The 12,965-nt window shown below is 41.6% G+C and overlaps 1 long non-coding RNA gene across 1 annotated transcript; it reads left to right on the top strand.

Moving 5' to 3' along the window:
* Positions 1 to 5,751: 5,751 nt before the first annotated feature.
* On the top strand, positions 5,752 to 6,280 carry LOC107750388 (uncharacterized). The gene is made up of 2 exons (XR_001641139.1): positions 5,752 to 5,830; positions 6,234 to 6,280. It is a non-coding gene; the product is annotated as an uncharacterized LOC107750388 (long non-coding RNA).
* Positions 6,281 to 12,965: the final 6,685 nt, after the last annotated feature.

Genomic DNA, 12,965 nt, shown 5'->3' with positions numbered 1-12,965 from the left:
TATGTGGTTTATTTTTAATTTAAGTGGGACTTTTTGAACTTTTATAATGTGCATGGCAATGTCTGTTATAATTATGATTCTGTAACCCTTTTCAAATGGGATTCTTTTTCAAAATTATGTTGCAATTAGTTAAATGAGTTACAATAGACCTTAGTCAGGGTAGAGCCATATTCAATTTGAAAAAGAGGCTGTGAGTGATCGAAGTGCAGTGTGTTCAATGGATTGTGCTGTTTTTTAACAAAATACAGATTGTTCAGCTGATGAAATATCTTTCTAAAAAAAAAATTATAATCTTTCGGTAGACAAAAACTTCATGAAACAGTTTTGAAAGTTGTGAGTTGTGAAAATTAAGTAATCTAGGACTTTTATACACTTTTTTACACTCTAAAGACTGTAAGTCTATCTCTCAAAGCCTCGTTTTCATTCAGGAGGTGTCTAACCTAAGGTATAATATTAACGTCTGGATGTAGGGATTTGGACAGGATTTGGATTTGGATGTCTATAGGTTCTGCTAAGGTACACGTGCCTGTTGTTAGGATGCAGGGATTACTGGATGTCTTGTGGTCTGGATGTGTGCGTCACAAAACCCATTGAAATAAACAAGACATACGTATGTGCTATAATTATGGCATTATGTATAAAATTAAAGGAGTTAATTAAGATGAGGATCATACATGATGCTGCTATTATGAGCAATTTTTGTGATTAAACTCTACTGATTTAATTATCTTTTTAAATAGTTTTCCAGCATAGTACTATATGAACCCTTGACAGTTATTTTAGCCCCTTTTGTTATAAAAAAAAAAATAAAAGTTTAAATCCATTCACCATGCAGTACACCAAGAAATGTTGTTTTAGTTAGGTTATCCAGCGAAGGTCAAAATAAATGAGGAGAACTGTTGTGAAAAATAATATGCTGCAATAACATTCCTATCCGGATGGGATTAAATTTCTCAGAGGACTTCAGAGTTAGCTGAAAACCACTAGGTAATTTGCTCCATCACTTTTACCAAGGTTGTACAAGAAAAAAAACACAGAAGTGTTTGATTCAGACGGGATTCAGAATCAAAAAGTACGTCTGTGAAACATTTTTACACGACCTCTTCAGGGAAAACCAGTCCCATCCGAATAGGGCTCATGTGTGGACAGTTTAAATTAAAGAAACAGTTCAGAAAAATAAAGATTCTTTAGAGAATTGGACATCTACATTTACAGAATGATTTTGTGTTTGCAAAAAATATTTTGAAATCAAACCACAGCTTTTAAAAAGAGAGCACAGATCCAACAGCCTTCATGACTTTCTCAAAGCATAATTCATTTAATGAAAGCGCTGAAATTAATTTGAATTTCAATGTCCCCTTTGAAGGCTCCCCTAACATATGACTAATTGATACCTCTGGAACCAGTGTGCATTCAAACATTTATTTCTGCTCTGATGGCCTAAACAGACAGACAAAGAGAAAGAGAGCGAGACACCTAGTTAACGCTCAATGTGTCCTGATTTATTTTAATAGATGTGGCATTGCATAAAGGTGGTGTTTTCCATGAGAAAGAGGTGTTATTGCTTAAAATGTAAACAATTAGATTTCAGGCTCAATAAAGGCAAACCGTTAGCTGGTAAAGGTGACAGTCAAACCTCGCTTTAGGGAAATTTGTGCTTCTCATTGAAGCACAGAGCACAGCTCTCTCTCTGTATGTCTGTAAGGCTGACATCTCTTTGGAAAGGTGAGCTCGGTGACCTTTATGTCTTATATCTTATTATGTGGGCAAAGAATGTGCAATTTGATAGTTCAGAAAAGTCCACTGAAGCCTCTTTCTCTGACAAAATCAGGCAGATCTTTACTGAAAGCATCCTCTGACAAAAGAGACAAAAACTACTGATTTGTGATTGAATCCCTCAGAATCACTTGAGGAAAGGGTGTTAACAGAATAACAGCAAAGGCAGAGGAGACAAGGAGGTCTGTAATACCTGAAGAAAGCTAGCTGTTAGCATTTCCATTCATCTTAATGGCAGTTCCTTGGCTGGTCCAATCACTTCAGCAGTAAATGCCATGTGACCAGTGTTGGGGGTAATATATTACAAGTAACGTAAGTTACATAATCAGATTACTTTTAAAGTAACTAGTAAAGTAACGCATTACTTTTTAATTTACATCTGCATTCTACTGTACGGACGTACATTTACTTTCCCTTCAGCCTGAGGCTTACTCGTTTCACTTTTGGTGTGAAAAGGCTTTTATATTTGCCAAAAATAGAACTTTTTTATTTTAAAATCAAACAAGCAAGCCCTGTCCAGATTTAAAAAGTAATTCAAAAGTAACGTAACGCATTACTTTCCATAAAAAGTAACTAAGTAACATAATTAGTTACTTTTTTATGGAGTAACGCAATATTGTAATGCACTACTTTTAAAAGTAACTTTCCCCAACACTGCATGTGACTAATCACATCACGGAAGCAGGTAGGGGGGAAAAAATAATGCACTGAAAAGTTTCAGGCACCTGGAACATATCTACGGTAATATAATTAAATATTAGTATAGTTTGCACAATTTTTTTTATTTTTGTCAGAATACACTGAAAATTTTAAATCCTTTAAATTGAATTTTTAAGCATCAGATTATGTTGATTTAACCAGCAGGCTAATTATGCCATGCTAATCAGCCCAAGTTCTGTAGTTCTCAACTTTTTTGCTACAGGAACCAGATTTGGACATCATGTGGTGACCCAATATCACCAAATTGTTTAGCTTACATATAATACCTTTCAAAATTTTGTGGATGGTAAGAAGTTTCTTATTCTTGGGGTTGGCAATAAGTCTCTTAGTTTAAATAATTGTTTCCTCTTTTGATTTATTTTAACATGAAATTTATTCCTGTGATGGCAAAGCGGAATTTTCAGCATCATTACTCCAGTCTTCAGTGTCACTTGATCATTCAGTTATCATTCTAATATGCTGATTTGCTGCTCAAGAAACATTTATTCTTATAGTGTTGAAAGCAGTTGTGCTGCTTAATATTTTTGTGGAAACCTTGATACTCGTTTTTCCCCCACATGACACTTTGATGATGATTTATTTGAAACAAAAATCTTTTGTACTGTCACTTTTGATCAATTTAATGCATCCTTGCTGAATAAAAATATTCATTTCTCCAAACTTTTAAATGTTAGTGTATTTAGTATTTAAAATCAAACATTATATTTTATTAGCATTGTCATAAACTGCAAACACCCAACAATATGCAAAATTAATAAAAATGACACAAGCTATATGAAAATGAAACTTGATGAATTTAGTTTCAAAATGCCTCTTGCATTTCAAAGGGTTTAAGCCAATAATTCATTTTATTTTATTCATTTATTCTGCTTTGTATTCTCCCTATCCATGTAGTTTTGATTTGTTTTTGATAGGATGTCATGCATGTTGGAATCTGTCTAGTTTGGCTAGGTCCTACTAAGTGACAAATGAATCTGCAGCAAAATACCATAGAGTTTGATTGGACACACAACATTTGATGTCAACAAAAGATATGGGAGGCATTTTTACCCCTTTTTTAAGAGTTGGAATGCCTAACTACAAATTATACAGTTAGCTGCATTATATTATTTACATTTCACATTGTTTTTTGCTCTTGCTTTCAAAACCGACCTGATTTGGAAGAGTTGAGAAACACTGCTCAAGTATCTTCTGCCAAAATCCAGCAAGATCCTCTCGGCTGTCCGCTTTTTGTCATGTGACTTGTTTTGTCATTACCTGAAACAAACGACCATATAATCAACACTTAATCAATCATTCCATCATTCAACCCTTCAGACCCATTTCCTGTGCGATGTACATTTGAAATTCTATTTGTTTTTAATTAAAAAGCTCTTTTAAATTCAAAGGACGCACCAAAAAAATCAATTTCCAAATGACGAGCAAACATTCCCCAAGCCTGAACCTGAAGACACACATTTCATGTCCTGAATCAAAGATTGTTATACCAGAACAACTAACACACCGTTTATTTTGGATTGCCTGTGTACGGATTCACTTATTTGCTCAAGTGCTGCTCAGGACAGGCCGTGCAGCCTTTACACAACAAGGTCACAGCCACGATATTGTGTCCGATAGGTCAATGTGGACCGCTGCACGGAATAAACAAAAAAATCCTCACATATTTCATCGTCGTCCTGTGGGAGATAAGCCGGGGGATCTGTGAATACAGGTAACGCGGCACGCAAGAGGAGATCAACGCGGCAGCTACAATGGCTGTGTATCCAGGGACGTGAATACGCTGGAGTGGAAAGATCATGCAGAAAGATGTTTACCCTTGATTTGTTTGAATCAATAGCTGCAGTGCTTTGGTTTTTCTCAATGATTTGTAATTTGTCCCTGTTTGGCAGCTCTTAAGGCCCTAAGATCCAACACAACACTGAGCCTCGTAAAGAAAGGCAAATCCAGACTTTATAGGATTACTTAGCACCCTCATAAAAAGAGAAACTCGGCGCTCTCCCCTGAGAATATTTCATTTATGGGATTTAGCCTAATATGACCCCAGGATCCATCTGTAAATCTGATTACTATAGGCAACTTATGACATGCATATTTCATAACAAAACACTAGATAATTGATTCTGAATTATAGTTTTAATCATCACGGGGAATTGCAAGTAGTCTTGAGAATACGACATATTGCAGTGAGTCGAGCTAATACATCCTTGAACTGTCTGTACGTGTGAACAGAAAGTGTAATAAATAACAGTCTTTTTAGGCCCCATTTAATATCTCAATTTTAAACGCTTAGTATGCGCATCCGATTTGTTTAATTTATGGGTAAGTATCATTCTGATAATGTAGGTGCTATCACGTTTTTAATTTCTGCTCTTTGAAAATACAATAGTGGAACAGAAACGGTATTAGGAAATGTCACAAGCCGCATTTGAACCACATAAGTATCACTATAACCATTAGGCCTCAGACTGTCATGTCCCTTTTGAAGACGACTTGAATGTGCACGGGGTCTAAGGGTGGTGTCGTTATCACAAAGTCTCTTACAAAGATTACAGATTGGCTCCTTTGCACCCAGTTTCAAAGAGCGCTCATGTCTTAAGGTATTAAAGCATTCGCTGTAAACCCAGAAAATCTTCCCTCGTCCCGTTTCTGTCTCTTGGTCTGTGCAGTGGGCTCTGGTAAAGGTATTGGCAGGCCTCTGACTCTGGCAAGAAAATGATTGATTGGAGTGTGTATTGATCGTGTTGTAATGAAAGAAACCATGCTCACTGTCACTATGTGACGGATAAGTAAGCTCTGCTGAGGACAATGTGTATTTCCCTTTGATTGAGCTGGGATAAATGTAGTGGAATGAGCATCACTATAGAACAGAAAACAAACAATAATCACAGCAGAATAAAAATAGCTTTTTTCCCTATTGTTTTAAAGGGTTAGTTCACCCAAAAATGAAAATTAGGCTGTGATTTACTCACCTCCGAGGCATTCTAGGTGTATATGACTTTCTTCTTTCAGACGAATCCAGTCGGAGTTATATTAAAAATTAGGGATGCACCGATACCACTTTTTTCAGTACTCGCCCGATACCGATACTTTTATTTTTGGTACTTGCCGATACCGAGTACCGATACCAATATTTTTATTGCATTTGTAAATGTTTTAAATATTGGGTACTGTACAAACGGCTTGCGTGCGTGGCCCCTTTAAGACTTGTTGCCCCTTTAAGACTTGTTGCCCTTTTAAGACTTGTCGCCATTTTAAGATTGCGCAGCAAAGTTTGAGAGAAGAGATGCCAGCCGATCCAAATCCAGGTGTAATATGTGTGCGTGCATCCTGTAAAGTGAGTTGTTCTTGTTAAATTATGCTTAATATTGAGATTAAGTTGTAATCTTGCCGGCATTTGCAGCTATGGTAATTATTTTTGATTGATTGAGCGTGCATAACCAGCGCCTGTTTACATGCGTGTTATGTATATCTGCCGTGAAATTCTATAATCGCTTTATTTCTACTGTTCTCATGTTCTACGTTGAGATAGATTATTGTTTTAGTTCATCTGTCTATTGTGAATTGCAAGTATAAGTGTGTTAATGAAGATTGTGGTTAAATGGCCTATTCAGATGCTAATATGGCAATCCATTGAGCTGTAGCATTTCACTTATTTCCAGTAATATTGATAGTAATGTCAAATTATTGGATTTGAAGTTTGTATTATTCACTTTATTGTATTTGTTATCTTTGTACAGACCACACCTATTACATGCGCCATAGCACAGTAAAGTCATCAAAGAAAGAACTGTTGTTGACTGAGTTCCTGGGTTCTGACCAGCCCACCAGGGCAAGTGATCCCTTCCACAGTCCTTTAAAGATAAACTCAACATTTCCAAATCCTACAAATGGTCCTTCGAGCCGGATGATCACTTCTCTGGATTAAGATGTCAGCCAGTTCTGAACCAGTAAATCCCTTGGTTCGCCCAAAGCGTCGTCCAGCCTATTTACAAGACTATGAGGTGGACTTGCAGAGCTTCCGTAAATCAGCGTCACCAATTAGTACGAGAGAACAACCAGTGGAGTCATCTGATGATGATTACTCTTCATCACAGGTTGGAACATCTGCTGCAAAGCCTAAGAGAGCACACAGTTTACCTACCTTTTCTTCCCCTTCGAGGCTGACGGTCAGGGATAAGCATCGTGACCTTCCAAGTCTTCTGCAGCAGCACATTTCCAGTCCTGCCCATCAGACATCACCACAATATTCAAACCGAGAACTACAGTTTGAATCCAATGCAGAGTTCGTTCCCCTTGGTGATGAAGTTGATGGATACCAGAGCGATATATCAGATGCTAGCTCCCTAAAGTTACAAAGGATCTCAGAGGAGAATTTAAAGCTTCGTGAAACACAGCAGGCCATACAAGCTGACCTTAAACGGATTGAGACAGCCAAAGATGAGCTGATTCAGCTTTTAGACAGAGCCTGTAGTCTGCAAAGGCCTTTATCTATGTCCAACACCCGGTCTGACCATCCATCCGTTAAATTTCACCATGCAGCGGATGCGGGTGATGAAGGCTGGCCAGAGCCTCCTCCACCTGTTGCATATGATGAGCCAGAAAATATTAATCAGTGCGGCAAGCATTACCCCTAGACTCACTTCAGTTGAGCAGACTAGGGATTTCAGCTATCCAAGTTCGTATGATAACCAGCTCAGGTATGGCCAGTATCCTGCCCGACAGATAGGTCCTCCGTATGCACATAAACAACCAGGACATCTTTATCCTGAACAACACAGGATGGCTTCCTATAATGTGTCACCTCCCGTGGCACCTGTGGATCTGACAGAGAAATATTACAAAGGTCCATCCCCCACCATTCCTTACTTCCGTCGTACTGGCACGCTCTAGAGTAGCACCAAAAAGAGTCCTGTCAATACCCCGCTTGGAGCTCTGTGCTGCGGTAACTGGTGCACAGCTAAAAACCCAGTTGCAGAAAGAGTTAACATTGCCACTTCGCCACGCAGTTCTCTGGACAGACTCCACTACAGTGCTGTCTTGGATTCAGTCAGAGTCTTGCCATTTCAAAGTTTTCGTCGGTACCAGAGTGGCTGAAATCCACGAGCTTACCAACACCACCACCTGGCGATACGTGGATTCAGTTCAAAATCCAGCGGACGACCTTACACGAGGAAAGACTCTAAAGGACCTTGCTAAGCCCAACAGATGGAGCCAAGGGCCCCCATTCCTGCTTCTTTCCTCAGCGAACTGGCCAACAAACCCTACAGAGTGCCCCGAGATCGACAAGTCTGAGCTCAAGAAATCTGCATTCTGTGGAGTTGTAGCTGTAGACAAACAATTTGGCAGTGAGTACAAGACCTGGACAGAACTGGTGAAGGCCATTGCACAGGAGCTACATGGGGCGGCTGGAGAATCAGGAGAACCTACAGCAAACACTTACCAAACAGCAGAGACATACATACTCCAGAAGGTGCAAAGTGAGAGTTTCCCTGAGGAATTACAATGGTTGAAATCAGGCAAGGCTCTTCAACATAATAGTCGCTTACTCACCTTAACTCCAGAATATGACACCATTCGCAATCCTCGATGACGGTTCTGAGCGTACAATGCTTCTGCCAGAAGCAGCACAGAAACTTGGCTTGAGAGGTACTGAAGAAATTTAGCTCTGAGAACAATCCGTCATGATGTGCAAACCCTTGAGGGGGCTTCAGTCTCATTCCACATTTCTCCATACTCCAATCCGAAGAAGCGATATCTCATATCCAGAGCCTTTACTGCGCCACAGCTTGATCTCATTGACCACTCGTACCCAATTTCCAAGCTGCAGAAGCAGTACAAACACTTGGCTGGACTACCATTACAGTGCTTCGAAAAGGCTAAACCTCTCATCCTTGTTGGTGCAGATCAAACTCACATGATCTCACCAATTGAGCCGGTAAGACTTGGTCCACCGGGTGGTCCCGCTGCAATAAGAACCAAACTAGGCTGGACATTGCAGGGCCCTACCAGCCTGTTGGAGCAGCGACTCAAGCCGAAAGAGTGTCTCTACATATCCCTTCCCCCCAGCACCACAGAACTGTCAAGAATGTTAATAGGCTGTGGCAAGTGGATGTTTTGCCCTTTCAGAATGAAAGGGAGTGCACAGGGTCAAAGCAGGACCAAAGGGCCGTTGAACTACTGGAAGCCAAAACAGTTCGCGTAGAGGTGGATGGAATATGCCGGTATGCAACACCCTTGTTACGAAAAAGTGACATGCCCCATCTTCACACCACTATGGAAGCAGTTATGCCACGCCTACGAAGTACTGAGAGAAAACTTGCCAGAGACCCGCAACAAGCTGACGCTTATTCCTCCGAAATCCAGAAATTGGTTCAGTCAGGAGCAATCAGAAGGCTCAGTCCAGAAGAAAGAGAAGGAGATGGTGAGTGCTGGTTTATTCCACATCACATGGTGTGCCATAATAGCGGCTGGAGAATCAGGAGAACCTACAGCAAACACTTACCAAACAGCAGAGACATACATACTCCAGAAGGTGCAAAGTGAGAATTTCCCTGGGGAATTACAACGGTTGAAATCAGGCAAGGCTCTTCAACATAATAGCCGCTTACTCACCTTAACTCCAGAATATGACACATCCACCAATCTAATCTGGGTTGGTGGTAGGTTAAGACATGCAGAGACCTTAAATCCCAACCTGAAACATCCAATCGTACTAGACTCTAGACATCCAGCTGTGAAATTGCTTCTTCAAGATTTTGATGAAAGACTCTGCCATCCAGGCCCTGATCGGTTGTTTGCAGAAATAAGGAGACAGTTCTGGGTGCTAAGAGGAAGAGCGGCCATCCGCATCTTACAGCATGCCTGTACGGAATGTCAAAGACTGAGAGCCAAACCTACCTTTCCCAAAATGGCAGACCTTCCTTTGGCACGCTTGCGCTTCTACAAGCCAGCCTTTCATTCGACCGGTATGGATTGCTTCGGCCCCTTTCTTGTAAAGATTGGTCGACGAGTAGAAAAGAGGTGGGGAATCCTCTACAAGTGTCTTACCACACGAGCCGTACACATAGACCTGCTGAACAGCTTGGACACCGATTCCTTTTTGATGTCACTTCGGAGGTTTATTGCACATAGAGGTTCCCCAGTAGAATTACATTCGAACCAAGGAACAAATTTCTGAGGTGGGGAACGGGAACTGTGCGAAGCATTCCAGGTTTTGATTGCTCCTTTCAGTTTAATGGTCTCAGCTTAAATGATTCACTCCTCGCTGGCCCCACCTTGGGTTCATCTCTCCTGGGGGTCTTACTCAGATTCCGTGAGCATGCAGTCGCCATCAGTGCAGATATCCGGGGCATGTTTCACCAGGTCCGCCTTCTTCCCGAAGATAGACCCCTTCTTCGGTTTATCTGGCGTGACTCCAAGGAAAAGGGGACCCCTGATGTCTTTGAATGGCAAGTTCTGCCATTCGGGACAACGTGCAGCCCTTGCTGTGCGACCTTTGCCTTACAGCGGCACGTAAGGGACCATAGCCAACCGGACGATGACGTGAGGTTCTCCATAGAACGATGCTTTTACGTTGACAATTGCTTGCAGAGCTTGCCATCACCAGAGGAGGCTAAGCAATTAGTTGACAATCTGAGGGGGCTATTAGCTGAAGGAGGCTTTGAATTGAGGCAATGGGCCAGCAATATGCCAGTTGTCATTAAGCATCTTCCACCTGAAACCAGATCGGATGGGTTTGAACTCTGGCTAGCTCATGAAAAGACTGATGTCCAGGAGTCCACATTGGGCCTTAGTTGGAATTGCCCGGCAGACGTCCTGACTTACCGTCACCGGCCCATCGATCATGGTGCTCCCACCATGAGGATTATTTATAAAGTTTTAGCAAGCCAGTACGACCCCTTAGGATATATCCTCCCATATACTACGATGGCTAAGGTACTGGTCCAACAACTTTGGAACAAGCAGCACAGCTGGGATGATACGAGAACATCCTTAATTCCAGACCCCTCGGGTATGTGTCTTGTAACGTGGCTGATCCCGATCCAGTAACACCCAACCTTCTTCTCACGGGGCGGCTAGACAACTCCCTACCTATAATCATATACCCTAAAGAAGAGGGCTTGAGTCGTCGCCGTTGGAGACACTCTCAAGTGTTAGCTGACCACTTCTGGTCCTCCTTTATCCGCCATTACCTTCCGAACTTGCAAGTCAGACAGAAATGGCACCATACATTCCCTAATCTAACCACAGGCACGATAGTCATGATAATGGATCCCCAACAGCCCAGAGCACATTGGCCTATTGGCAAAAGTAGTCCAGGTGCACCCCAGTCAAGACTCACAAGTGAGATCAGTGGATGTCCGAGACTAGACCCGTAGCTCGGTTTGTTTATTTTATTAAAGTGTTCTTTGAACATTCGCCGGTTCCCGCCTCCTGCTTCCCGAACTATGAACTTTGTTACACCCAACTTCCCCAAGCCTTAGTCCAGAGCTGGAACAAATGGGAAAGTGAGCTGCAGTTTCTTCACAAGATCAGTTTCCCAAGATCATATGTACCAGCTTCAGTAGATCAAACGCGATCTATTACAGACCTTCATGTGTTCAGCGATGCTTCAGAGAGTCGCCATTACCTTCCGAACTTGCAAGTCAGACAGAAATGGCACCATACATTCCCTAATCTAACCACAGGCACGATAGTCATGATAATGGATCCCCAACAGCCCAGAGCACATTGGCCTATTGGCAAAAGTAGTCCAGGCGCACCCCAGTCAAGACTCACAAGTGAGATCAGTGGATGTCCGAGACTAGACCCGTAGCTCGACTTGTGGCCCTACCCCCCATCCCAGAAGATGATACAGAGGAGCCCAATACACCCAACGCAGCATCAGTAACACACACGCAACATTCTCAAGTGTCAAATTGATCACAATTCGGGGGTGGCTGTACAAACGGCTTGCGTGCGTGGCCCCTTTAAAACTTGTTGCCCCTTTAAGACTTGTTGCCCTTTTAAGACTTGTGGCCATTTTAAGATTGCCCAGCAAAGTTTGAGAGAAGAGATGCGAGCCGATCCAAATCCAGGTGTAATATGTGTGCGTGCATCCTGTAAAGTGAGTTGTTCTTGTTAAATTATGCTTAATATTGAGATTAAGTTGTAATCTTGCCGGCATTTGCAGCTATGGTAATTATTTTTGATTGATTGAGCGTGCATAACCAGCGCCTGTTTACATGCGTGTTATGTATATCTGCCGTGAAATTCTATAATCGCTTTATTTCTACTGTTAGCAAGCCAGTACGACCCCTTAGGATATATCCTCCCATATACTACGATGGCTAAGGTACTGGTCCAACAACTTTGGAACAAGCAGCACAGCTGGGATGATACCCAACTTCCCCAAGCCTTAGTCCAGAGCTGGAACAAATGGGGAAAGTGAGCTGCAGTTTCTTCACAAGATCAGTTTCCCAAGATCATATGTACCAGCTTCAGTAGATCAAACGAGATCTATTACAGACCTTCATGTGTTCAGCGATGCTTCAGAGAGTGCATATGGAGCAGTCGCCTACCTGCACACTGAAGATCAGCTGGGTAAGATCCATCTGTCATTCGTACTGGCACGCTCTAGAGTAGCACCAAAAAGAGTCCTGTCAATACCCCGCTTGGAGCTCTGTGCTGCGGTAACTGGTGCACAGCTAAAAACCCAGTTGCAGAAAGAGTTAACATTGCCACTTCGCCACGCAGTTCTCTGGACAGACTCCACTACAGTGCTGTCTTGGATTCAGTCAGAGTCTTGCCATTTCAAAGTTTTCGTCGGTACCAGAGTGGCTGAAATCCACGAGCTTACCAACACCACCACCTGGCGATACGTGGATTCAGTTCAAAATCCAGCGGACGACCTTACACGAGGAAAGACTCTAAAGGACCTTGCTAAGCCCAACAGATGGAGCCAAGGGCCCCCATTCCTGCTTCTTTGCTAATATGGCAATCCATTGAGCTGTAGCATTTCACTTATTTCCAGTAATATTGATAATGTCAAATTATTGGATTTGAAGTTTGTATTATTCACTTTATTGTATTTGTTATCTTTGTACAGACCACACCTATTACATGCTCCATAGCAGAGTAAAGTCATCAAAGAAAGAACTGTTGTTGACTGAGTTCCTGGGTTCTGACCAGCCCACCAGGGCAAGTGATCCCTTCCAGAAGTCCTTTAAAGATAAACTCAACATTTCCAAATCCTACAGGTACAGAAACCAAAAGAGTATGTATAATGTTAATTTGTTAACTTCATTTATCAAATAGATACAGTCAAACCATAATGTATTCAGACACCTTCATCATTTCTCACATTATCACAGTTTATTCGCTATAGTTTAGAAAATGGTAATAAAATATGACAAGAACTCAGAGTTAAACTGTGTCAGAACAAATTCAGCTTGATAATGTTAGATAACTTTGATAGAAAGGTATGTAAT

Source organism: Sinocyclocheilus rhinocerous, unplaced genomic scaffold, assembly GCF_001515625.1.
Source record: "Sinocyclocheilus rhinocerous isolate Xijiao unplaced genomic scaffold, SAMN03320098_v1.1 scaffold1053, whole genome shotgun sequence".
Classification (NCBI taxonomy): Eukaryota; Metazoa; Chordata; class Actinopteri; order Cypriniformes; family Cyprinidae; genus Sinocyclocheilus; species Sinocyclocheilus rhinocerous.
This window is presented reverse-complemented; position numbering and strand designations above follow the sequence as displayed.